At 50.2% G+C, this 23545-nt stretch overlaps 1 protein-coding gene across 1 annotated transcript in view; it reads right to left on the reverse strand.

The window, feature by feature from the left end:
* The window catches only part of MYORG (myogenesis regulating glycosidase), a 145902-nt gene extending 128663 nt beyond the window's left edge, over window positions 1–17239 (reverse strand). The window contains exon 1 of the mRNA XM_088456836.1: window positions 17174–17239. The gene's annotated coding sequence lies outside the window, so the exon portion shown is untranslated. The remainder of the gene's footprint in view (window positions 1–17173) is intronic.
* Window positions 17240–23545: the final 6306 nt, after the last annotated feature.

A 23545-nucleotide genomic window follows, 5' to 3' on the forward strand; every position in this document is an offset into this window, starting at 1 on the left:
GTGTGTATAAGGTGTATAGAATGAGCTGCAGGCTGTGTGTGTGTATAAGGTGTATAGAATGAGCTGCAGGCTGTGTGTGTATAAGGTGTATAGAATGAGCTGCAGGCTGTGTGTGTATAAGGTGTATAGAATGAGCTGCAGGCTGTGTGTGTATAAGGTGTATAGAATGAGCTGCAGGCTGGCTGTGTGTATAAGGTGTATAGAATGAGCTGCAGGCTGTGTGTGTGTGTGTATAAGGTGTATAGAATGAGCTGCAGGCTGTGTGTGTATAAGGTGTATAGAATGAGCTGCAGGCTGTGTGTGTGTATAAGGTGTATAGAATGAGCTGCAGGCTGTGTGTGTGTATAAGGTGTATAGAATGAGCTGCAGGCTGTGTGTGTATAAGGTGTATAGAATGAGCTGCAGGCTGTGTGTGTATAAGGTGTATAGAATGAGCTGCAGGCTGTGTGTGTATAAGGTGTATAGAATGAGCTGCAGGCTGTGTGTGTGTATAAGGTGTATAGAATGAGCTGCAGGCTGTGTGTATATAAGGTGTATAGAATGAGCTGCAGGCTGTGTGTGTATAAGGTGTATAGAATGAGCTGCAGGCTATGTGTGTGTATAAGGTGTATAGAATGAGCTGCAGGCTGTGTGTGTGTGTGTGTATAAGGTGTATAGAATGAGCTGTAGGCTGTGTGTGTATAGAATGAGCTGCAGGCTGTGTGTGTATAAGGTGTATAGAATGAGCTGCAGGCTATGTGTGTGTATAAGGTGTATAGAATGAGCTGCAGGCTGTGTGTGTATAGAATGAGCTGCATGCTGTGTGTGTGTATAAGGTGTATAGAATGAGCTGCAGGCTGTGTGTGTGTATAAGGTGTATAGAATGAGCTGCAGGCTATGTGTGTTTATAAGGTGTATAGAATGAGCTGCAGGCTATGTGTGTGTGTAAGGTGTACAGAATGAACTGCAGGCTATGTGTGTATAAGGTGTATAGAATGAGCTGCAGGCTGTGTGTGTATAAGGTGTATAGAATGAGCTGCAGGCTGTGTGTGTATAAGGTGTATAGAATGAGCTGCAGGCTATGTGTGTGTATAAGGTGTATAGAATGAGCTGCATGCTGTGTGTGTGTGTGTGTGTGTGTGTGTGTGTATAAGGTGTATAGAATGAGCTGCAGGCTGTGTGTGTATAAGGTGTATAGAATGAGCTGCAGGCTGTGTGTGTGTAAGGTGTATAGAATGACCTACAGGCTATGTGTGTGTATAAGGTGTATAGAATGAGCTGCAGGCTGTGTGTGTGTGTGTATAAGGTGTATAGAATGAGCTGCAGGCTGTGTGTGTGTGTGTGTGTGTGTGTGTGTATAAGGTGTATAGAATGAGCTGCAGGCTGTGTGTGTGTAAGGTGTATAGAATGAGCTGCAGGCTGTGTGTGTATAAGGTGTATAGAATGAGCTGCAGGCTGTGTGTGTATAAGGTGTATAGAATGAGCTGCAGGCTGTGTGTGTGTGTGTATAAGGTGTATAGAATGAGCTGCAGGCTGTGTGTGTGTATAAGGTGTATAGAATGAGCTTCAGGCTGTGTGTGTGTATAAGGTGTATAGAATGAGCTTCAGGCTGTGTGTGTGTATAAGGTGTATAGAATGAGCTGCAGGCTGTGTGTGTATAAGGTGTATAGAATGAGCTGCAGGCTGTGTGTGTATAAGGTGTATAGAATGAGCTGCAGGCTATGTGTGTATAAGGTGTATAGAATGAGCTGCAGGCTGTGTGTTTGTATAAGGTGTATAGAATGAGCTGCAGGCTGTGTGTTTGTATAAGGTGTATAGAATGAGCTGCAGGCTGTGTGTTTGTATAAGGTGTATAGAATGAGCTGCAGGCTGTGTGTGTGTATAAGGTGTATAGAATGAGCTGCAGGCTGTGTGTGTATAAGGTGTATAGAAAGAGCTGCAGGCTGTGTGTGTATAAGGTGTATATAATGAGCTGCAGGCTGTGTGTGTGTAAGGTGTATAGAATGAGCTGCAGGCTGTGTGTGTGTAAGGTGTATAGAATGAGCTGCAGGCTATGTGTGTGTATAAGGTGTATAGAATGAGCTGCAGGCTGTGTGTGTGTATAAGGTGTATAGAATGAGCTGCAGGCTATGTGTGTGTATAAGGTGTATAGAATGAGCTGCAGGCTGTGTGTGTGTGTGTATAAGGTGTATAGAATGAGCTGCAGGCTGTGTGTGTATAAGGTGTATAGAATGAGCTGCAGGCTGTGTGTGTATAAGGTGTATAGAATGAGCTGCAGGCTATGTGTGTGTATAAGGTGTATAGAATGAGCTGCAGGCTATGTGTGTGTATAAGGTGTATAGAATGAGCTGCAGGCTGTGTGTGTGTGTGTGTGTGTGTATAAGGTGTATAGAATGAGCTGCAGGCTGTGTGTGTATAAGGTGTATAGAATGAGCTGCAGGCTGTGTGTGTGTAAGGTGTATAGAATGAGCTGCAGGCTATGTGTGTGTATAAGGTGTATAGAATGAGCTGCAGGCTGTGTGTGTGTATAAGGTGTATAGAATGAGCTGCAGTCTGTGTGTGTGTATAAGGTGTATAGAATGAGCTGCAGGCTGTGTGTGTGTATAAGGTGTATAGAATGAGCTGCAGGCTGTGTGTGTATAAGGTGTATAGAATGAGCTGCAGGCTGTGTGTGTGTGTGTGTGTATAAGGTGTATAGAATGAGCTGCAGGCTGTGTGTGTATAAGGTGTATAGAATGAGCTGCAGGCTATGTGTGTGTATAAGGTGTATAGAATGAGCTGCAGGCTATGTGTGTGTATAAGGTGTATAGAATGAGCTGCAGGCTATGTGTGTGTATAAGGTGTATAGAATGAGCTGCAGGCTGTGTGTGTGTGTGTGTGTGTGTATAAGGTGTATAGAATGAGCTGCAGGCTGTGTGTGTATAAGGTGTATAGAATGAGCTGCAGGCTGTGTGTGTGTAAGGTGTATAGAATGACCTGCAGGCTATGTGTGTGTATAAGGTGTATAGAATGAGCTGCAGGCTATGTGTGTGTATAAGGTGTATAGAATGAGCTGCAGGCTATGTGTGTGTGTAAGGTGTATAGAATGAGCTGCAGGCTATGTGTGTATAAGGTGTATAGAATGAGCTGCAGGCTGTGTTTGTATAAGGTGTATAGAATGAGCTGCAGGCTGTGTGTGTGTATAAGGTGTATAGAATGAGCTGCAGTCTGTGTGTGTGTATAAGGTGTATAGAATGAGCTGCAGGCTGTGTGTGTGTATAAGGTGTATAGAATGAGCTGCAGGCTGTGTGTGTGTATAAGGTGTATAGAATGAGCTGCAGGCTGTGTGTGTATAAGGTGTATAGAATGAGCTGCAGGCTGTGTGTGTGTGTGTGTGTGTGTGTATAAGGTGTATAGAATGAGCTGCAGGCTGTGTGTGTATAAGGTGTATAGAATGAGCTGCAGGCTGTGTGTGTATAAGGTGTATAGAATGAGCTGCAGGCTGTGTGTGTGTATAAGGTGTATAGAATGAGCTGCAGGCTGTGTGTGTGTATAAGGTGTATAGAATGAGCTGCAGGCTGTGTGTGTGTGTGTGTGTGTGTGTATAAGGTGTATAGAATGAGCTGCAGGCTGTGTGTGTGTAAGGTGTATAGAATGAGCTGCAGGCTGTGTGTGTATAAGGTGTATAGAATGAGCTGCAGGCTATGTGTGTATAAGGTGTATAGAATGAGCTGCAGGCTGTGTGTGTGTATAAGGTGTATAGAATGAGCTGCAGGCTGTGTGTGTATAAGGTGTATAGAATGAGCTGCAGGCTGTGTGTGTGTATAAGGTGTATAGAATGAGCTGCAGGCTGTGTGTGTGTATAAGGTGTATAGAATGAGCTGCAGGCTGTGTGTGTGTGTATAAGGTGTATAGAATGAGCTGCAGGCTGTGTGTGTGTATAAGGTGTATAGAATGAGCTGCAGGCTGTGTGTGTGTATAAGGTGTATAGAATGAGCTGCAGGCTGTGTGTGTATAAGGTGTATAGAATGAGCTGCAGGCTGTGTGTGTATAAGGTGTATAGAATGAGCTGCAGGCTATGTGTGTATAAGGTGTATAGAATGAGCTGCAGGCTGTGTGTGTGTATAAGGTGTATAGAATGAGTTGCAGGCTATGTGTGTATAAGGTGTATAGAATGAGCTGCAAGCTGTGTGTGTGTATAAGGTGTATAGAATGAGCTGCAGGCTGTGTGTGTATAAGGTGTATAGAATGAGCTGCAGGCTGTGTGTGTATAAGGTGTATAGAATGAGCTGCAGGCTGTGTGTGTATAAGGTGTATAGAATGAGCTGCAGGCTGTGTGTGTGCGTGTATAAGGTGTATAGAATGAGCTGCAGGCTATGTGTGTATAAGGTGTATAGAATGAGCTGCAGGCTATGTGTGTATAAGGTGTATAGAATGAGCTGCAGGCTGTGTGTGTGTATAAGGTGTATAGAATGAGCTGCAGGCTGTGTGTGTGTATAAGGTGTATAGAATGAGCTGCAGGCTGTGTGTGTATAAGGTGTATAGAATGAGCTGCAGGCTGTCTGTGTATAAGGTGTATAGAATGAGCTGCAGGCTGTCTGTGTATAAGGTGTATAGAATGAGCTGCAGGCTGTGTGTGTATAAGGTATATAGAATGAGCTGCAGGCTGTGTGTGTGTGTATAAGGTGTATAGAATGAGCTGCAGGCTGTGTGTGTATAAGGTGTATAGAATGAGCTGCAGGCTGTGTGTGTGTATAAGGTGTATAGAATGAGCTGCAGGCTGTGTGTGTATAAGGTGTATAGAATGAGCTGCAGGCTGTGTGTGTATAAGGTGTATAGAATGAGCTGCAGGCTGTGTGTGTATAAGGTGTATAGAATGAGCTGCAGGCTGTGTGTGTGCGTGTATAAGGTGTATAGAATGAGTTGCAGGCTATGTGTGTATAAGGTGTATAGAATGAGCTGCAGGCTATGTGTGTATAAGGTGTATAGAATGAGCTGCAGGCTGTGTGTGTGTATAAGGTGTATAGAATGAGCTGCAGGCTGTGTGTGTGTATAAGGTGTATAGAATGAGCTGCAGGCTGTGTGTGTATAAGGTGTATAGAATGAGCTGCAGGCTGTGTGTGTATAAGGTGTATAGAATGAGCTGCAGGCTGTGTGTGTATAAGGTGTATAGAATGAGCTGCAGGCTGGCTGTGTGTATAAGGTGTATAGAATGAGCTGCAGGCTGTGTGTGTGTGTGTATAAGGTGTATAGAATGAGCTGCAGGCTGTGTGTGTATAAGGTGTATAGAATGAGCTGCAGGCTGTGTGTGTGTATAAGGTGTATAGAATGAGCTGCAGGCTGTGTGTGTGTATAAGGTGTATAGAATGAGCTGCAGGCTGTGTGTGTATAAGGTGTATAGAATGAGCTGCAGGCTGTGTGTGTATAAGGTGTATAGAATGAGCTGCAGGCTATGTGTGTATAAGGTGTATAGAATGAGCTGCAGGCTGTGTGTGTGTGTGTGTATAAGGTGTATAGAATGAGCTGTAGGCTGTGTGTGTATAGAATGAGCTGCAGGCTGTGTGTGTATAAGGTGTATAGAATGAGCTGCAGGCTATGTGTGTGTATAAGGTGTATAGAATGAGCTGCAGGCTGTGTGTGTGTGTGTGTGTATAAGGTGTATAGAATGAGCTGCAGGCTGTGTGTGTGTGTGTGTGTGTATAAGGTGTATAGAATGAGCTGTAGGCTGTGTGTGTATAGAATGAGCTGCAGGCTGTGTGTGTATAAGGTGTATAGAATGAGCTGCAGGCTATGTGTGTGTATAAGGTGTATAGAATGAGCTGCAGGCTGTGTGTGTGTATAAGGTGTATAGAATGAGCTGCAGGCTATGTGTGTGTATAAGGTGTATAGAATGAGCTGCAGGCTATGTGTGTGTGTAAGGTGTACAGAATGAACTGCAGGCTATGTGTGTATAAGGTGTATAGAATGAGCTGCAGGCTGTGTGTGTATAAGGTGTATAGAATGAGCTGCAGGCTGTGTGTGTATAAGGTGTATAGAATGAGCTGCAGGCTGTGTGTGTATAAGGTGTATATAATGAGCTGCAGGCTGTGTGTGTATAAGGTGTATAGAATGAGCTGCAGGCTGTGTGTGTATAAGGTGTATATAATGAGCTGCAGGCTGTGTGTGTGTAAGGTGTATAGAATGAGCTGCAGGCTGTGTGTGTGTAAGGTGTATAGAATGAGCTGCAGGCTATGTGTGTGTATAAGGTGTATAGAATGAGCTGCAGGCTGTGTGTGTGTATAAGGTGTATAGAATGAGCTGCAAGCTATGTGTGTGTATAAGGTGTATAGAATGAGCTGCAGGCTATGTGTGTGTATAAGGTGTATAGAATGAGCTGCATGCTGTGTGTGTGTGTGTGTGTGTGTATAAGGTGTATAGAATGAGCTGCAGGCTGTGTGTGTATAAGGTGTATAGAATGAGCTGCAGGCTGTGTGTGTGTAAGGTGTATAGAATGACCTACAGGCTATGTGTGTGTATAAGGTGTATAGAATGAGCTGCAGGCTGTGTGTGTGTGTGTATAAGGTGTATAGAATGAGCTGCAGGCTGTGTGTGTGTGTGTGTATAAGGTGTATAGAATGAGCTGCAGGCTGTGTGTGTGTAAGGTGTATAGAATGAGCTGCAGGCTGTGTGTGTATAAGGTGTATAGAATGAGCTGCAGGCTGTGTGTGTATAAGGTGTATAGAATGAGCTGCAGGCTGTGTGTGTGTGTGTATAAGGTGTATAGAATGAGCTGCAGGCTGTGTGTGTGTATAAGGTGTATAGAATGAGCTTCAGGCTGTGTGTGTGTATAAGGTGTATAGAATGAGCTTCAGGCTGTGTGTGTGTATAAGGTGTATAGAATGAGCTGCAGGCTGTGTGTGTATAAGGTGTATAGAATGAGCTACAGGCTGTGTGTGTATAAGGTGTATAGAATGAGCTGCAGGCTGTGTGTGTGCGTGTATAAGGTGTATAGAATGAGCTGCAGGCTATGTGTGTATAAGGTGTATAGAATGAGCTGCAGGCTGTGTGTTTGTATAAGGTGTATAGAATGAGCTGCAGGCTGTGTGTTTGTATAAGGTGTATAGAATGAGCTGCAGGCTGTGTGTGTGTATAAGGTGTATAGAATGAGCTGCAGGCTGTGTGTGTATAAGGTGTATAGAAAGAGCTGCAGGCTGTGTGTGTATAAGGTGTATATAATGAGCTGCAGGCTGTGTGTGTGTAAGGTGTATAGAATGAGCTGCAGGCTGTGTGTGTGTAAGGTGTATAGAATGAGCTGCAGGCTATATGTGTGTATAAGGTGTATAGAATGAGCTGCAGGCTGTGTGTGTGTATAAGGTGTATAGAATGAGCTGCAGGCTATGTGTGTGTATAAGGTGTATAGAATGAGCTGCAGGCTGTGTGTGTGTGTGTGTGTATAAGGTGTATAGAATGAGCTGCAGGCTGTGTGTGTATAAGGTGTATAGAATGAGCTGCAGGCTGTGTGTGTGTAAGGTGTATAGAATGAGCTGCAGGCTATGTGTGTGTATAAGGTGTATAGAATGAGCTGCAGGCTATGTGTGTGTGTAAGGTGTATAGAATGAGCTGCAGGCTATGTGTGTATAAGGTGTATAGAATGAGCTGCAGGCTGTGTGTGTATAAGGTGTATAGAATGAGCTGCAGGCTGTGTGTGTGTGTGTATAAGGTGTATACAATGAGCTGCAGGCTGTGTGTGTGCGTGTATAAGGTGTATAGAATGAGCTGCAGGCTATGTGTGTATAAGGTGTATAGAATGAGCTGCAGGCTGTGTGTGTATAAGGTGTATAGAATGAGCTGCAGGCTGTGTGTGTGTATAAGGTGTATAGAATGAGCTGCAGGCTGTGTGTGTGTATAAGGTGTATAGAATGAGCTGCAGGCTGTGTGTGTATAAGGTGTATAGAATGAGCTGCAGGCTGTGTGTGTGTATAAGGTGTATAGAATGAGCTGCAGGCTGTGTGTGTATAGAATGAGCTGCAGGCTGTGTGTGTGTATAAGGTGTATAGAATGAGCTGTAGGCTGTGTGTGTATAGAATGAGCTGCAGGCTGTGTGTGTGTATAAGGTGTATAGAATGAGCTGCAGGCTATGTGTGTGTATAAGGTGTATAGAATGAGCTGCAGGCTGTGTGTGTATAGAATGAGCTGCAGGCTGTGTGTGTATAAGGTGTATAGAATGAGCTGCAGGCTGTGTGCATAAGGTGTATATAATGAGCTGCAGGCTATGTGTGTATAAGGTGTATAGAATGAGCTGCAGGTTGTGTGTGTATAGAATGAGCTGCAGGCTATGTGTGTGTATAAGGTATATAGAATGAGCTGCAGGCTGTGTGTGTATAAGGTGTATAGAATGAGCTGCAGGCTGTGTGTGTATAGAATGAGCTGCAGACTGTGTGTATAAGGTGTATAGAATGAGCTGCAGGCTATGTGTGTGTATAAGGTGTATAGAATGAGCTGCAGGCTGTGTGTATAAGGTGTATAGAATGAGCTGCAGGCTGTGTGTATAAGGTGTATAGAATGAGCTGCAGGCTGTGTTTATAAGGTGTATAGAATGAGCTGCAGGCTGTGTGTGTGTATAAGGTGTATAGAATGAGCTGCAGGCTGTGTGTGTGTGTGTGTGTAAGGTGTATAGAATGAGCTGCAGGCTGTGCGTGTGTAAGGTGTATAGAATGAGCTGCAGGCTGTGTGTGTATAAGGTGTATAGAATGAGCTGCAGGCTGTGTGTGTATAAGGTGTATAGAATGAGCTGCAGGCTATGTGTGTATAAGGTGTATAGAATGAGTTGCAGGCTGTGTGTGTGTATAAGGTGTATAGAATGAGCTGCAGGCTGTGTGTGTATAAGGTGTATAGAATGAGCTGCAGGCTGTGTGTGTATAAGGTGTATAGAATGAGCTGCAGGCTGTGTGTGTATAAGGTGTATAGAATGAGCTGCAGGCTGTGTGTGTGTATAAGGTGTATAGAATGAGCTGCAGGCTGTGTGTGTGTATAAGGTGTATAGAATGAGCTGCAGGCTGTGTGTGTGTATAAGGTGTATAGAATGAGCTGCAGGCTGTGTGTGTGTATAAGGTGTATAGAATGAGCTGCAGGCTGTGTGTGTGTTTATAAGGTGTATAGAATGAGCTGCAGGCTATGTGTGTTTATAAGGTGTATAGAATGAGCTGCAGGCTATGTGTGTGTGTAAGGTGTATAGAATGAGCTGCAGGCTATGTGTGTATAAGGTGTATAGAATGAGCTTCAGGCTGTGTGTGTATAAGGTGTATAGAATGAGCTTCAGGCTGTGTGTGTGTATAAGGTGTATAGAATGAGCTGCAGGCTGTGTGTGTATAAGGTGTATAGAATGAGCTGCAGGCTGTGTGTGTATAAGGTGTATAGAATGAGCTGCAGGCTGTGTGTGTGCGTGTATAAGGTGTATAGAATGAGCTGCAGGCTATGTGTGTATAAGGTGTATAGAATGAGCTGCAGGCTGTGTGTTTGTATAAGGTGTATAGAATGAGCTGCAGGCTGTGTGTGTGTATAAGGTGTATAGAATGAGCTGCAGGCTGTGTGTGTGTATAAGGTGTATAGAATGAGCTGCAGGCTGTGTGTATAAGGTGTATAGAATGAGCTGCAGGCTGTGTGTGTATAAGGTGTATATAATGAGCTGCAGGCTATGTGTGTGTGTAAGGTGTATAGAATGAGCTGCAGGCTGTGTGTGTGTAAGGTGTATAGAATGACCTTCAGGCTATGTGTGTGTATAAGGTGTATAGAATGAGCTGCAGGCTATGTGTGTGTATAAGGTGTATAGAATGAGCTGCAGGCTATGTGTGTGTATAAGGTGTATAGAATGAGCTGCAGGCTGTGTGTGTGTGTGTGTGTGTGTATAAGGTGTATAGAATGAGCTGCAGGCTGTGTGTGTATAAGGTGTATAGAATGAGCTGCAGGCTGTGTGTGTGTAAGGTGTATAGAATGACCTGCAGGCTATGTGTGTGTATAAGGTGTATAGAATGAGCTGCAGGCTATGTGTGTGTGTAAGGTGTATAGAATGAGCTGCAGGCTATGTGTGTATAAGGTGTATAGAATGAGCTGCAGGCTGTGTGTGTATAAGGTGTATAGAATGAGCTGCAGGCTGTGTGTGTGTGTATAAGGTGTATAGAATGAGCTGCAGGCTATGTGTGTATAAGGTGTATAGAATGAGTTGCAGGCTGTGTGTGTGTATAAGGTGTATAGAATGAGCTGCAGGCTGTGTGTGTATAAGGTGTATAGAATGAGCTGCAGGCTGTGTGTGTATAAGGTGTATAGAATGAGCTGCAGGCTGTGTGTATAAGGTGTATATAATGAGCTGCAGGCTATGTGTGTATAAGGTGTATAGAATGAGCTGCAGGCTGTGTGTGTGTATAAGGTGTATAGAATGAGCTGCAGTCTGTGTGTGTGTATAAGGTGTATAGAATGAGCTGCAGGCTGTGTGTGTGTATAAGGTGTATAGAATGAGCTGCAGGCTGTGTGTGTATAAGGTGTATAGAATGAGCTGCAGGCTGTGTGTGTGTGTGTGTATAAGGTGTATAGAATGAGCTGCAGGCTGTGTGTGTAAGGTGTATAGAATGAGCTGCAGGCTGTGTGTGTATAAGGTGTATAGAATGAGCTGCAGGCTGTGTGTGTATAAGGTGTATAGAATGAGCTGCAGGCTGTGTGTGTGTATAAGGTGTATAGAATGAGCTGCAGGCTATGTGTGTATAAGGTGTATAGAATGAGCTGCAGGCTGTGTGTGTGTGTGTGTGTGTGTATAAGGTGTATAGAATGAGCTGCAGGCTGTGTGTGTGTAAGGTGTATAGAATGAGCTGCAGGCTGTGTGTGTATAAGGTGTATAGAATGAGCTGCAGGCTATGTGTGTATAAGGTGTATAGAATGAGCTGCAGGCTGTGTGTGTGTATAAGGTGTATAGAATGAGCTGCAGGCTGTGTGTGTGTATAAGGTGTATAGAATGAGCTGCAGGCTGTGTGTGTGTATAAGGTGTATAGAATGAGCTGCAGGCTGTGTGTGTATAAGGTGTATAGAATGAGCTGCAGGCTGTGTGTGTATAAGGTGTATAGAATGAGCTGCAGGCTGTGTGTGTGTATAAGGTGTATAGAATGAGCTGCAGGCTGTGTGTGTGTATAAGGTGTATAGAATGAGCTGCAGGCTATGTGTGTTTATAAGGTGTATAGAATGAGCTGCAGGCTGTGTGTGTATAAGGTGTATAGAATGAGCTGCAAGCTGTGTGTGTGTATAAGGTGTATAGAATGAGCTGCAGGCTGTGTGTGTATAAGGTGTATAGAATGAGCTGCAGGCTGTGTGTGTATAAGGTGTATAGAATGAGCTGCAGGCTGTGTGTGTGCGTGTATAAAGTGTATAGAATGAGCTGCAGGCTATGTGTGTATAAGGTGTATAGAATGAGCTGCAGGCTATGTGTGTATAAGGTGTATAGAATGAGCTGCAGGCTGTGTGTGTGTATAAGGTGTATAGAATGAGCTGCAGGCTGTGTGTGTGTATAAGGTGTATAGAATGAGCTGCAGGCTGTGTGTGTGTATAAGGTGTATAGAATGAGCTGCAGGCTGTCTGTGTATAAGGTGTATAGAATGAGCTGCAGGCTGTCTGTGTATAAGGTATATAGAATGACCTGCAGGCTGTGTGTGTGTGTATAAGGTGTATAGAATGAGCTGCAGGCTGTGTGTGTGTGTATAAGGTGTATAGAATGAGCTGCAGGCTGTGTGTGTATAAGGTGTATAGAATGAGCTGCAGGCTGTGTGTGTGTATAAGGTGTATAGAATGAGCTGCAGGCTGTGTGTGTATAAGGTGTATAGAATGAGCTGCAGGCTGTGTGTGTATAAGGTGTATAGAATGAGCTGCAGGCTGTGTGTATAAGGTGTATAGAATGAGCTGCAGGCTGTGTGTATAAGGTGTATAGAATGAGCTGCAGGCTGTGTGTGTGTGTATAAGGTGTATAGAATGAGCTGCAGGCTGTGTGTGTATAAGGTGTATAGAATGAGCTGCAGGCTGTGTGTGTGCGTGTATAAGGTGTATAGAATGAGCTGCAGGCTATGTGTGTATAAGGTGTATAGAATGAGCTGCAGGCTATGTGTGTATAAGGTGTATAGAATGAGCTGCAGGCTGTGTGTGTGTATAAGGTGTATAGAATGAGCTGCAGGCTGTGTGTGTGTATAAGGTGTATAGAATGAGCTGCAGGCTGTGTGTGTATAAGGTGTATAGAATGAGCTGCAGGCTGTGTGTGTATAAGGTGTATAGAATGAGCTGCAGGCTGTGTGTGTATAAGGTGTATAGAATGAGCTGCAGGCTGGCTGTGTGTATAAGGTGTATAGAATGAGCTGCAGGCTGTGTGTGTGTGTGTGTGTGTATAAGGTGTATAGAATGAGCTGCAGGCTGTGTGTGTATAAGGTGTATAGAATGAGCTGCAGGCTGTGTGTGTGTATAAGGTGTATAGAATGAGCTGCAGGCTGTGTGTGTATAAGGTGTATAGAATGAGCTGCAGGCTATGTGTGTATAAGGTGTATAGAATGAGCTGCAGGCTGTGTGTATAAGGTGTATAGAATGAGCTGCAGGCTGTGTGTGTGTGTATAAGGTGTATAGAATGAGCTGCAGGCTGTGTGTGTATAAGGTGTATAGAATGAGCTGCAGGCTGTGTGTGTATAAGGTGTATAGAATGAGCTGCAGGCTGTGTGTGTATAAGGTGTATAGAATGAGCTGCAGGCTGTGTGTGTGTATAAGGTGTATAGAATGAGCTGCAGGCTGTGTGTGTATAAGGTGTATAGAATGAGCTGCAGGCTGTGTGTGTATAAGGTGTATAGAATGAGCTGCAGGCTGTGTGTGTATAAGGTGTATAGAATGAGCTGCAGGCTGGCTGTGTGTATAAGGTGTATAGAATGAGCTGCAGGCTGTGTGTGTGTGTGTGTATAAGGTGTATAGAATGAGCTGCAGGCTGTGTGTGTATAAGGTGTATAGAATGAGCTGCAGGCTGTGTGTGTGTATAAGGTGTATAGAATGAGCTGCAGGCTGTGTGTGTATAAGGTGTATAGAATGAGCTGCAGGCTATGTGTGTATAAGGTGTATAGAATGAGCTGCAGGCTGTGTGTATAAGGTGTATAGAATGAGCTGCAGGCTGTGTGTGTGTGTATAAGGTGTATAGAATGAGCTGCAGGCTGTGTGTGTATAAGGTGTATAGAATGAGCTGCAGGCTGTGTGTGTATAAGGTGTATAGAATGAGCTGCAGGCTGTGTGTGTGTGTATAAGGTGTATAGAATGAGCTGCAGGCTGTGTGTGTGTATAAGGTGTATAGAATGAGCTGCAGGCTGTGTGTGTGTATAAGGTGTATAGAATGAGCTGCAGGCTGTGTGTGTATAAGGTGTATAGAATGAGCTGCAGGCTATGTGTGTATAAGGTGTATAGAATGAGCTGCAGGCTATGTGTGTATAAGGTGTATAGAATGAGCTGCAGGCTGTGTGTGTGTGTATAAGGTGTATAGAATGAGCTGCAGGCTGTGTGTGTATAAGGTGTATAGAATGAGCTGCAGGCTGTGTGTGTATAAGGTGTATAGAATGAGCTGCAGGCTGTGTGTGTGTATAAGGTGTATAGAATGAGCTGCAGGCTGTGTGTATATAAGGTGTATAGAATGAGCTGCAGGCTGTGTGTGTATAAGGTGTATAGAATAAGCTGCAGGCTGTGTGTGTGTATAAGGTGTATAGAATGAGCTGCAGGCTGTGTGTGTATAAGGTGTATAGAATGAGCTGCAGGCTGTGTGTGTATAAGGTGCATTACAATATTCACATATACATTGGATTAATCCACAGGCTATGTTTTTTCTCTTTTCTCTGAGAGGGATGTATTTGGCTATATCTCCGTATATAGAAACCACTTAACTATATACTAGGACAGCGCCCTGTGGACCACTCATATAATATAAACACACACATATAGTGCACCTTAGTGTGGATACCTAGAGCGCAGGCTGTTTGGGTATTTGCTCTGTATTATATAGCGCTGCTGGTCACGTGGCCAAACCTGCGACCGGGACCCTATGTAAAGCGATACAACTACATCACCTCAACTAAACACAATGTTGGTAGAATCTAATTCACTGTGGGCAAAGCTGCCAGCACCAGCTAGTTATTAATAACAGTGTAGCACAGGTGAGGTCCCATCAGGTTACCCTGCATAGTGTTCCCAATAAGTGACACCTCCCTAAAAGCCCATTTTTTTGTAACGTCACCACAGATACCAGGTACAGCAGCAGCTAAAACACAGTGTAGTATAGGTCACATAGGTCATAGTTACCGGCTCCTGTGACTGCGGAGAAGGGAAACTACTAGTAGCACCAGCCAGGGGTGTAATGAGGGGAGGGGAGGGGCATACACAGAGCTACTAGCACCAGCCAGGGGTATAATGAGGGGAGGGGGCATACACAGAGCTACTAGCACCAGCCAGGGGTATAATGAGGGGAGGGGGCATACACAGAGCTACTAGCACCAGCCAGGGGTATAATGAGGGGAGGGGGTCATACACAGAGCTACTAGCACCAGCCAGGGGTATAATGAGGGGAGGGGGCATACACAGAGCTACTAGCACCAGCCAGGGGTATAATGAGGGGAGGGGGTCATACACAGAGATACTAACACCAGCCAGGGGTATAATGAGGGGAGGGGGCATACACAGAGCTACTAGCACCAGCCAGGGGTGTAATGAGGGGAGGGGGGCTTACACAGAGCTACTAGCACCAGCCAGGGGTATAATGAGGGGAGGGGGCATACACAGAGCTACTAGCACCAGCCAGGGGTATAATGAGGGGAGGGGAGGGGGGGACATGCACAGAGCCTCTATGGGGCTGGGAACATCACATGACAGCACCACACAGGTCACATGACACCACCTCTGCTACTAGTGCAAAGTGCACTCACCACTATCACTAAGGGATATGGCAATGGGGGTGGGGGGTACACAGGATGTTACAGGAGGGCTGCTCATTATCTGTACACACACAACCCCCCCTCATCTCCCCTCTATCTGTACACACACGCAGCCCCCCCATCTCCCCCCCCTCTCTGTACACACACGCAGCCCCCTCCATCTCTCCCCCCTCTCTGTACACACACGCAGCCCCCCCCTCATCTCCCCTCTCTGTACACACACAGCCCCCCCCTCATCTCCCCTCTCTCTGTACACACACAGCCCCCCCCTCATCTCCCCTCTCTCTGTACACACACAGCCCCCCCCTCATCTCCCCTCTCTCTGTACACACACAGCCCCCCCCTCATCTCCCCTCTCTCTGTACACACACAGCCCCCCCCTCATCTCCCCTCTCTCTGTACACACACAGCCCCCCCATCTCTCTCCCCTCTCTGTACACACACAGCCCCCCCCTCATCTCCCCTCTCTCTGTACACACACAGCCCCCCATCTCTCTCCCCTCTCTCTGTACACACACGCAGCCCCCTCCATCTCTCTCCCCTCTCTCTGTACACACACGCAGCCCCCTCCATCTCTCTCCCCTCTCTCTGTACACACACGCAGCCCCCTCCATCTCTCTCCCCTCTCTCTGTACACACACGCAGCCCCCTCCATCTCTCTCCCCTCTCTCTGTACACACACGCAGCCCCCTCCATCTCTCCCCCCTCTCTGTACACACACGCAGCCCCCTCCATCTCTCCCCCCTCTCTGTACACACACAGCCCCCCCCTCATCTCCCCTCTATCTGTACACACACAGCCCCCCCCTCATCTCCCCTCTATCTGTACACACACAGCCCCCCCTCATCTCCCCTCTATCTGTACACACACAGCCCCCCCCCTCATCTCCCCTCTATCTGTACACACACAGCCCCCCCCTCATCTCCCCTCTATCAGAGCTACTAGCACCAGCCAGGGGTATAATGAGGGGAGGGGAGGGGGGGACATGCACAGAGCCTCTATGGGGCTGGGAACATCACATGACAGCACCACACAGGTCACATGACACCACCTCTGCTACTAGTGCAAAGTGCACTCACCACTATCACTAAGGGATATGGCAATGGGGGTGGGGGGTACACAGGATGTTACAGGAGGGCTGCTCATTATCTGTACACACACAGCCCCCCCTCATCTCCCCTCTATCTGTACACACACGCAGCCCCCCCATCTCCCCCCCCTCTCTGTACACACACGCAGCCCCCTCCATCTCTCCCCCCTCTCTGTACACACACGCAGCCCCCCCCTCATCTCCCCTCTCTGTACACACACAGCCCCCCCCTCATCTCCCCTCTATCTGTACACACACAGCCCCCCCCTCATCTCCCCTCTATCTGTACACACACAGCCCCCCCCTCATCTCCCCTCTATCTGTACACACACAGCCCCCCCCTCATCTCCCCTCTATCTGTACACACACAGCCCCCCCCTCATCTCCCCTCTATCTGTACACACACAGCCCCCCCCTCATCTCCCCTCTATCTGTACACACACAGCCCCCCCCCTCATCTCCCCTCTATCTGTACACACACAGCCCCCCCCTCATCTCCCCTCTATCTGTACACACACAGCCCCCCCCCTCATCTCCCCTCTATCTGTACACACACAGCCCCCCCCTCATCTCCCCTCTATCTGTACACACACAGCCCCCCCCCTCATCTCCCCTCTATCTGTACACACACAGCCCCCCCCTCATCTCCCCTCTATCTGTACACACACAGCCCCCCCCCTCATCTCCCCTCTATCTGTACACACACAGCCCCCCCTCATCTCCCCTCTATCTGTACACACACAGCCCCCCCCCTCATCTCCCCTCTATCTGTACACACACAGCCCCCCCCCTCATCTCCCCTCTATCTGTACACACACAGCCCCCCCCTCATCTCCCCTCTATCTGTACACACACAGCCCCCCCCTCATCTCCCCTCTATCTGTACACACACAGCCCCCCCTCATCTCCCCTCTATCTGTACACACACAGCCCCCCCCTCATCTCCCCTCTATCTGTACACACACAGCCCCCCCCTCATCTCCCCTCTATCTGTACACACACAGCCCCCCCCTCATCTCCCCTCTATCTGTACACACAGCCCCCCCCCTCATCTCCCCTCTATCTGTACACACACAGCCCCCCCCTCATCTCCCCTCTATCTGTACACACACAGCCCCCCCCCTCATCTCCCCTCTATCTGTACACACGGCCCCATCGCTGGATCACTCACCGGGGACTCTGCAGCCTCCAGCCCGCAGCATTGCTCCAGGAAGTGCATCTGTTATTTATGTTGGAGGCGGTTCCTGATTGGAAAGCAGCTACTACTCTGTCATGGTGTGGGCGGGGCTGATTTCGGACGTTGATTGGATAGACACGTGTCAGTCACGGTGTGGGCGGAGCTATTATGGACCGCTGAATGGACAGATAGGTGGCTGCCATTCAGCGTGTGGGCGGGGCGGAGGCGCAGTGTCCTCTGGGAGGTGTAGTCTCCGAGTTACCGATCAGTCAGATGAAGTTCCTGCCCTCAGTAATGAGTCCCAGCTGCAGACAGATGGGGGCAGCAGAGGGCGCTATGAGGGGTCTGTTCCTGCCCTCAGTAATGAGTCCCAGCTGCAGACAGATGAGGGCAGCAGAGGCGGATGAGGGGTCTGTTCCTGCCCTCTGTAATGAGTCCCAGCTGCAGACAGATGGTGGCAGCAGAGGCGGATGAGGGGTCTGTTCCTGCCCTCTGTAATGAGTCCCAGCTGCAGACAGATGGGGGCAGCAGAGGGCGCTATGAGGGGTCTGTTCCTGCCCTCAGTAATGAGTCCCAGCTGCAGACAGATGGCGGCAGCAGAGGGTGCTATGAGGGGTCTGTTCCTGCCCTCAGTAATGAGTCCCAGCTGCAGACAGATGGGGGCAGCAGAGGGCGCTATGAGGGGTCTGTTCCTGCCCTCAGTAATGAGTCCCAGCTGCAGACAGATGGGGGCAGCAGAGGGCGCTATGAGGGGTCTGTTCCTGCCCTCAGTAATGAGTCCCAGCTGCAGACAGATGGGGGCAGCAGAGGGTGCTATGAGGGGTCTGTTCCTGCCCTCAGTAATGAGTCCCAGCTGCAGACAGATGGTGGCAGCAGAGGCGGATGAGGGGTCTGTTCCTGCCCTCTGTAATGAGTCCCAGCTGCAGACAGATGGGGGCAGCAGAGGGTGCTATGAGGGGTCTGTTCCTGCCCTCAGTAATGAGTCCCAGCTGCAGACAGATGGTGGCAGCAGAGGCGGATGAGGGGTCTGTTCCTGCCCTCTGTAATGAGTCCCAGCTGCAGACAGATGGGGGCAGCAGAGGGTGCTATGAGGGGTCTGTTCCTGCCCTCAGTAATGAGTCCCAGCTGCAGACAGATGGCGGCAGCAGAGGGTGCTATGAGGGGTCTGTTCCTGCCCTCAGTAATGAGTCCCAGCTGCAGACAGATGGGGGCAGCAGAGGGCGCTATGAGGGGTCTGTTCCTGCCCTCAGTAATGAGTCCCAGCTGCAGACAGATGGTGGCAGCAGAGGCGGATGAGGGGTCTGTTCCTGCCCTCTGTAATGAGTCCCAGCTGCAGACAGATGGGGGCAGCAGAGGGTGCTATGAGGGGTCTGTTCCTGCCCTCAGTAATGAGTCCCAGCTGCAGACAGATGGCGGCAGCAGAGGGTGCTATGAGGGGTCTGTTCCTGCCCTCAGTAATGAGTCCCAGCTGCAGACAGATGGGGGCAGCAGAGGGCGCTATGAGGGGTCTGTTCCTGCCCTCAGTAATGAGTCCCAGCTGCAGACAGATGGGGGCAGCAGAGGGCGCTATGAGGGGTCTGTTCCTGCCCTCAGTAATGAGTCCCAGCTGCAGACAGATGGGGGCAGCAGAGGGCGCTGTGAGGGGTCGGTTCCTGCCCTCAGTAATGAGTCCCAGCTGCAGACAGATGGGGGCAGCAGAGGGTGCTATGAGGGGTCTGTTCCTGCCCTCAGTAATGAGTCCCAGCTGCAGGCAGATGGGGGCAGCAGAGGGTGCTATGAGGGGTCTGTTCCTGCCCTCAGTAATGAGTCCCAGCTGCAGACAGATGGTGGCAGCAGAGGCGGATGAGGGGTCTGTTCCTGCCCTCTGTAATGAGTCCCAGCTGCAGACAGATGGGGGCAGCAGAGGGTGCTATGAGGGGTCTGTTCCTGCCCTCAGTAATGAGTCCCAGCTGCAGACAGATGGTGGCAGCAGAGGCGGATGAGGGGTCTGTTCCTGCCCTCTGTAATGAGTCCCAGCTGCAGACAGATGGGGGCAGCAGAGGGTGCTATGAGGGGTCTGTTCCTGCCCTCAGTAATGAGTCCCAGCTGCAGACAGATGGCGGCAGCAGAGGGTGCTATGAGGGGTCTGTTCCTGCCCTCAGTAATGAGTCCCAGCTGCAGACAGATGGGGGCAGCAGAGGGCGCTATGAGGGGTCTGTTCCTGCCCTCAGTAATGAGTCCCAGCTGCAGACAGATGGTGGCAGCAGAGGCGGATGAGGGGTCTGTTCCTGCCCTCTGTAATGAGTCCCAGCTGCAGACAGATGGGGGCAGCAGAGGGTGCTATGAGGGGTCTGTTCCTGCCCTCAGTAATGAGTCCCAGCTGCAGACAGATGGCGGCAGCAGAGGGTGCTATGAGGGGTCTGTTCCTGCCCTCAGTAATGAGTCCCAGCTGCAGACAGATGACGGCAGCAGAGGCGGATGAGGGGTCTGTTCCTGCCCTCTGTAATGAGTCCCAGCTGCAGACAGATGGGGGCAGCAGAGGGCGCTATGAGGGGTCTGTTCCTGCCCTCAGTAATGAGTCCCAGCTGCAGACAGATGGCGGCAGCAGAGGGTGCTATGAGGGGTCTGTTCCTGCCCTCAGTAATGAGTCCCAGCTGCAGACAGATGGGGGCAGCAGAGGGCGCTATGAGGGGTCTGTTCCTGCCCTCAGTAATGAGTCCCAGCTGCAGACAGATGGGGGCAGCAGAGGGCGCTATGAGGGGTCTGTTCCTGCCCTCAGTAATGAGTCCCAGCTGCAGACAGATGGGGGCAGCAGAGGGTGCTATGAGGGGTCTGTTCCTGCCCTCAGTAATGAGTCCCAGCTGCAGACAGATGGGGGCAGCAGAGGGTGCTATGAGGGGTCTGTTCCTGCCCTCAGTAATGAGTCCCAGCTGCAGACAGATGGTGGCAGCAGAGGCGGATGAGGGGTCTGTTCCTGCCCTCTGTAATGAGTCCCAGCTGCAGACAGATGGGGGCAGCAGAGGGTGCTATGAGGGGTCTGTTCCTGCCCTCAGTAATGAGTCCCAGCTGCAGACAGATGGTGGCAGCAGAGGCGGATGAGGGGTCTGTTCCTGCCCTCTGTAATGAGTCCCAGCTGCAGACAGATGGGGGCAGCAGAGGGTGCTATGAGGGGTCTGTTCCTGCCCTCAGTAATGAGTCCCAGCTGCAGACAGATGGCGGCAGCAGAGGGTGCTATGAGGGGTCTGTTCCTGCCCTCAGTAATGAGTCCCAGCTGCAGACAGATGGGGGCAGCAGAGGGCGCTATGAGGGGTCTGTTCCTGCCCTCAGTAATGAGTCCCAGCTGCAGACAGATGGTGGCAGCAGAGGCGGATGAGGGGTCTGTTCCTGCCCTCTGTAATGAGTCCCAGCTGCAGACAGATGGGGGCAGCAGAGGGTGCTATGAGGGGTCTGTTCCTGCCCTCAGTAATGAGTCCCAGCTGCAGACAGATGGCGGCAGCAGAGGGTGCTATGAGGGGTCTGTTCCTGCCCTCAGTAATGAGTCCCAGCTGCAGACAGATGGGGGCAGCAGAGGGCGCTATGAGGGGTCTGTTCCTGCCCTCAGTAATGAGTCCCAGCTGCAGACAGATGGGGGCAGCAGAGGGCGCTATGAGGGGTCTGTTCCTGCCCTCAGTAATGAGTCCCAGCTGCAGACAGATGGGGGCAGCAGAGGGCGCTGTGAGGGGTCGGTTCCTGCCCTCAGTAATGAGTCCCAGCTGCAGACAGATGGGGGCAGCAGAGGGTGCTATGAGGGGTCTGTTCCTGCCCTCAGTAATGAGTCCCAGCTGCAGGCAGATGGGGGCAGCAGAGGGTGCTATGAGGGGTCTGTTCCTGCCCTCAGTAATGAGTCCCAGCTGCAGACAGATGGTGGCAGCAGAGGCGGATGAGGGGTCTGTTCCTGCCCTCTGTAATGAGTCCCAGCTGCAGACAGATGGGGGCAGCAGAGGGTGCTATGAGGGGTCTGTTCCTGCCCTCAGTAATGAGTCCCAGCTGCAGACAGATGGTGGCAGCAGAGGCGGATGAGGGGTCTGTTCCTGCCCTCTGTAATGAGTCCCAGCTGCAGACAGATGGGGGCAGCAGAGGGTGCTATGAGGGGTCTGTTCCTGCCCTCAGTAATGAGTCCCAGCTGCAGACAGATGGCGGCAGCAGAGGGTGCTATGAGGGGTCTGTTCCTGCCCTCAGTAATGAGTCCCAGCTGCAGACAGATGGGGGCAGCAGAGGGCGCTATGAGGGGTCTGTTCCTGCCCTCAGTAATGAGTCCCAGCTGCAGACAGATGGTGGCAGCAGAGGCGGATGAGGGGTCTGTTCCTGCCCTCTGTAATGAGTCCCAGCTGCAGACAGATGGGGGCAGCAGAGGGTGCTATGAGGGGTCTGTTCCTGCCCTCAGTAATGAGTCCCAGCTGCAGACAGATGGCGGCAGCAGAGGGTGCTATGAGGGGTCTGTTCCTGCCCTCAGTAATGAGTCCCAGCTGCAGACAGATGGGGGCAGCAGAGGGCGCTATGAGGGGTCTGTTCCTGCCCTCAGTAATGAGTCCCAGCTGCAGACAGATGGGGGCAGCAGAGGGCGCTATGAGGGGTCTGTTCCTGCCCTCAGTAATGAGTCCCAGCTGCAGACAGATGGTGGCAGCAGAGGCGGATGAGGGGTCTGTTCCTGCCCTCAGTAATGAGTCCCAGCTGCAGACAGATGGGGGCAGCAGAGGGCGCTATGAGGGGTCTGTTCCTGCCCTCAGTAATGAGTCCCAGCTGCAGACAGATGGGGGCAGCAGAGGGCGCTGTGAGGGGTCGGTTCCTGCCCTCAGTAATGAGTCCCAGCTGCAGACAGATGGGGGCAGCAGAGGGTGCTATGAGGGGTCTGTTCCTGCCCTCAGTAATGAGTCCCAGCTGCAGGCAGATGGGGGCAGCAGAGGGTGCTATGAGGGGTCTGTTCCTGCCCTCAGTAATGAGTCCCAGCTGCAGACAGATGGTGGCAGCAGAGGCGGATGAGGGGTCTGTTCCTGCCCTCTGTAATGAGTCCCAGCTGCAGACAGATGGGGGCAGCAGAGGGTGCTATGAGGGGTCTGTTCCTGCCCTCAGTAATGAGTCCCAGCTGCAGACAGATGGTGGCAGCAGAGGCGGATGAGGGGTCTGTTCCTGCCCTCTGTAATGAGTCCCAGCTGCAGACAGATGGGGGCAGCAGAGGGTGCTATGAGGGGTCTGTTCCTGCCCTCAGTAATGAGTCCCAGCTGCAGACAGATGGCGGCAGCAGAGGGTGCTATGAGGGGTCTGTTCCTGCCCTCAGTAATGAGTCCCAGCTGCAGACAGATGGGGGCAGCAGAGGGCGCTATGAGGGGTCTGTTCCTGCCCTCAGTAATGAGTCCCAGCTGCAGACAGATGGTGGCAGCAGAGGCGGATGAGGGGTCTGTTCCTGCCCTCTGTAATGAGTCCCAGCTGCAGACAGATGGGGGCAGCAGAGGGTGCTATGAGGGGTCTGTTCCTGCCCTCAGTAATGAGTCCCAGCTGCAGACAGATGGCGGCAGCAGAGGGTGCTATGAGGGGTCTGTTCCTGCCCTCAGTAATGAGTCCCAGCTGCAGACAGATGACGGCAGCAGAGGCGGATGAGGGGTCTGTTCCTGCCCTCTGTAATGAGTCCCAGCTGCAGACAGATGGGGGCAGCAGAGGGCGCTATGAGGGGTCTGTTCCTGCCCTCAGTAATGAGTCCCAGCTGCAGACAGATGGCGGCAGCAGAGGGTGCTATGAGGGGTCTGTTCCTGCCCTCAGTAATGAGTCCCAGCTGCAGACAGATGGGGGCAGCAGAGGGCGCTATGAGGGGTCTGTTCCTGCCCTCAGTAATGAGTCCCAGCTGCAGACAGATGGGGGCAGCAGAGGGCGCTATGAGGGGTCTGTTCCTGCCCTCAGTAATGAGTCCCAGCTGCAGACAGATGGGGGCAGCAGAGGGTGCTATGAGGGGTCTGTTCCTGCCCTCAGTAATGAGTCCCAGCTGCAGACAGATGGGGGCAGCAGAGGGTGCTATGAGGGGTCTGTTCCTGCCCTCAGTAATGAGTCCCAGCTGCAGACAGATGGTGGCAGCAGAGGCGGATGAGGGGTCTGTTCCTGCCCTCTGTAATGAGTCCCAGCTGCAGACAGATGGGGGCAGCAGAGGGTGCTATGAGGGGTCTGTTCCTGCCCTCAGTAATGAGTCCCAGCTGCAGACAGATGGTGGCAGCAGAGGCGGATGAGGGGTCTGTTCCTGCCCTCTGTAATGAGTCCCAGCTGCAGACAGATGGGGGCAGCAGAGGGTGCTATGAGGGGTCTGTTCCTGCCCTCAGTAATGAGTCCCAGCTGCAGACAGATGGCGGCAGCAGAGGGTGCTAT

Source organism: Taudactylus pleione, unplaced genomic scaffold (assembly GCF_031769625.1).
Source record: "Taudactylus pleione unplaced genomic scaffold, aTauple2 ptg000722l, whole genome shotgun sequence".
NCBI lineage: Eukaryota > Metazoa > Chordata > Amphibia > Anura > Myobatrachidae > Taudactylus > Taudactylus pleione.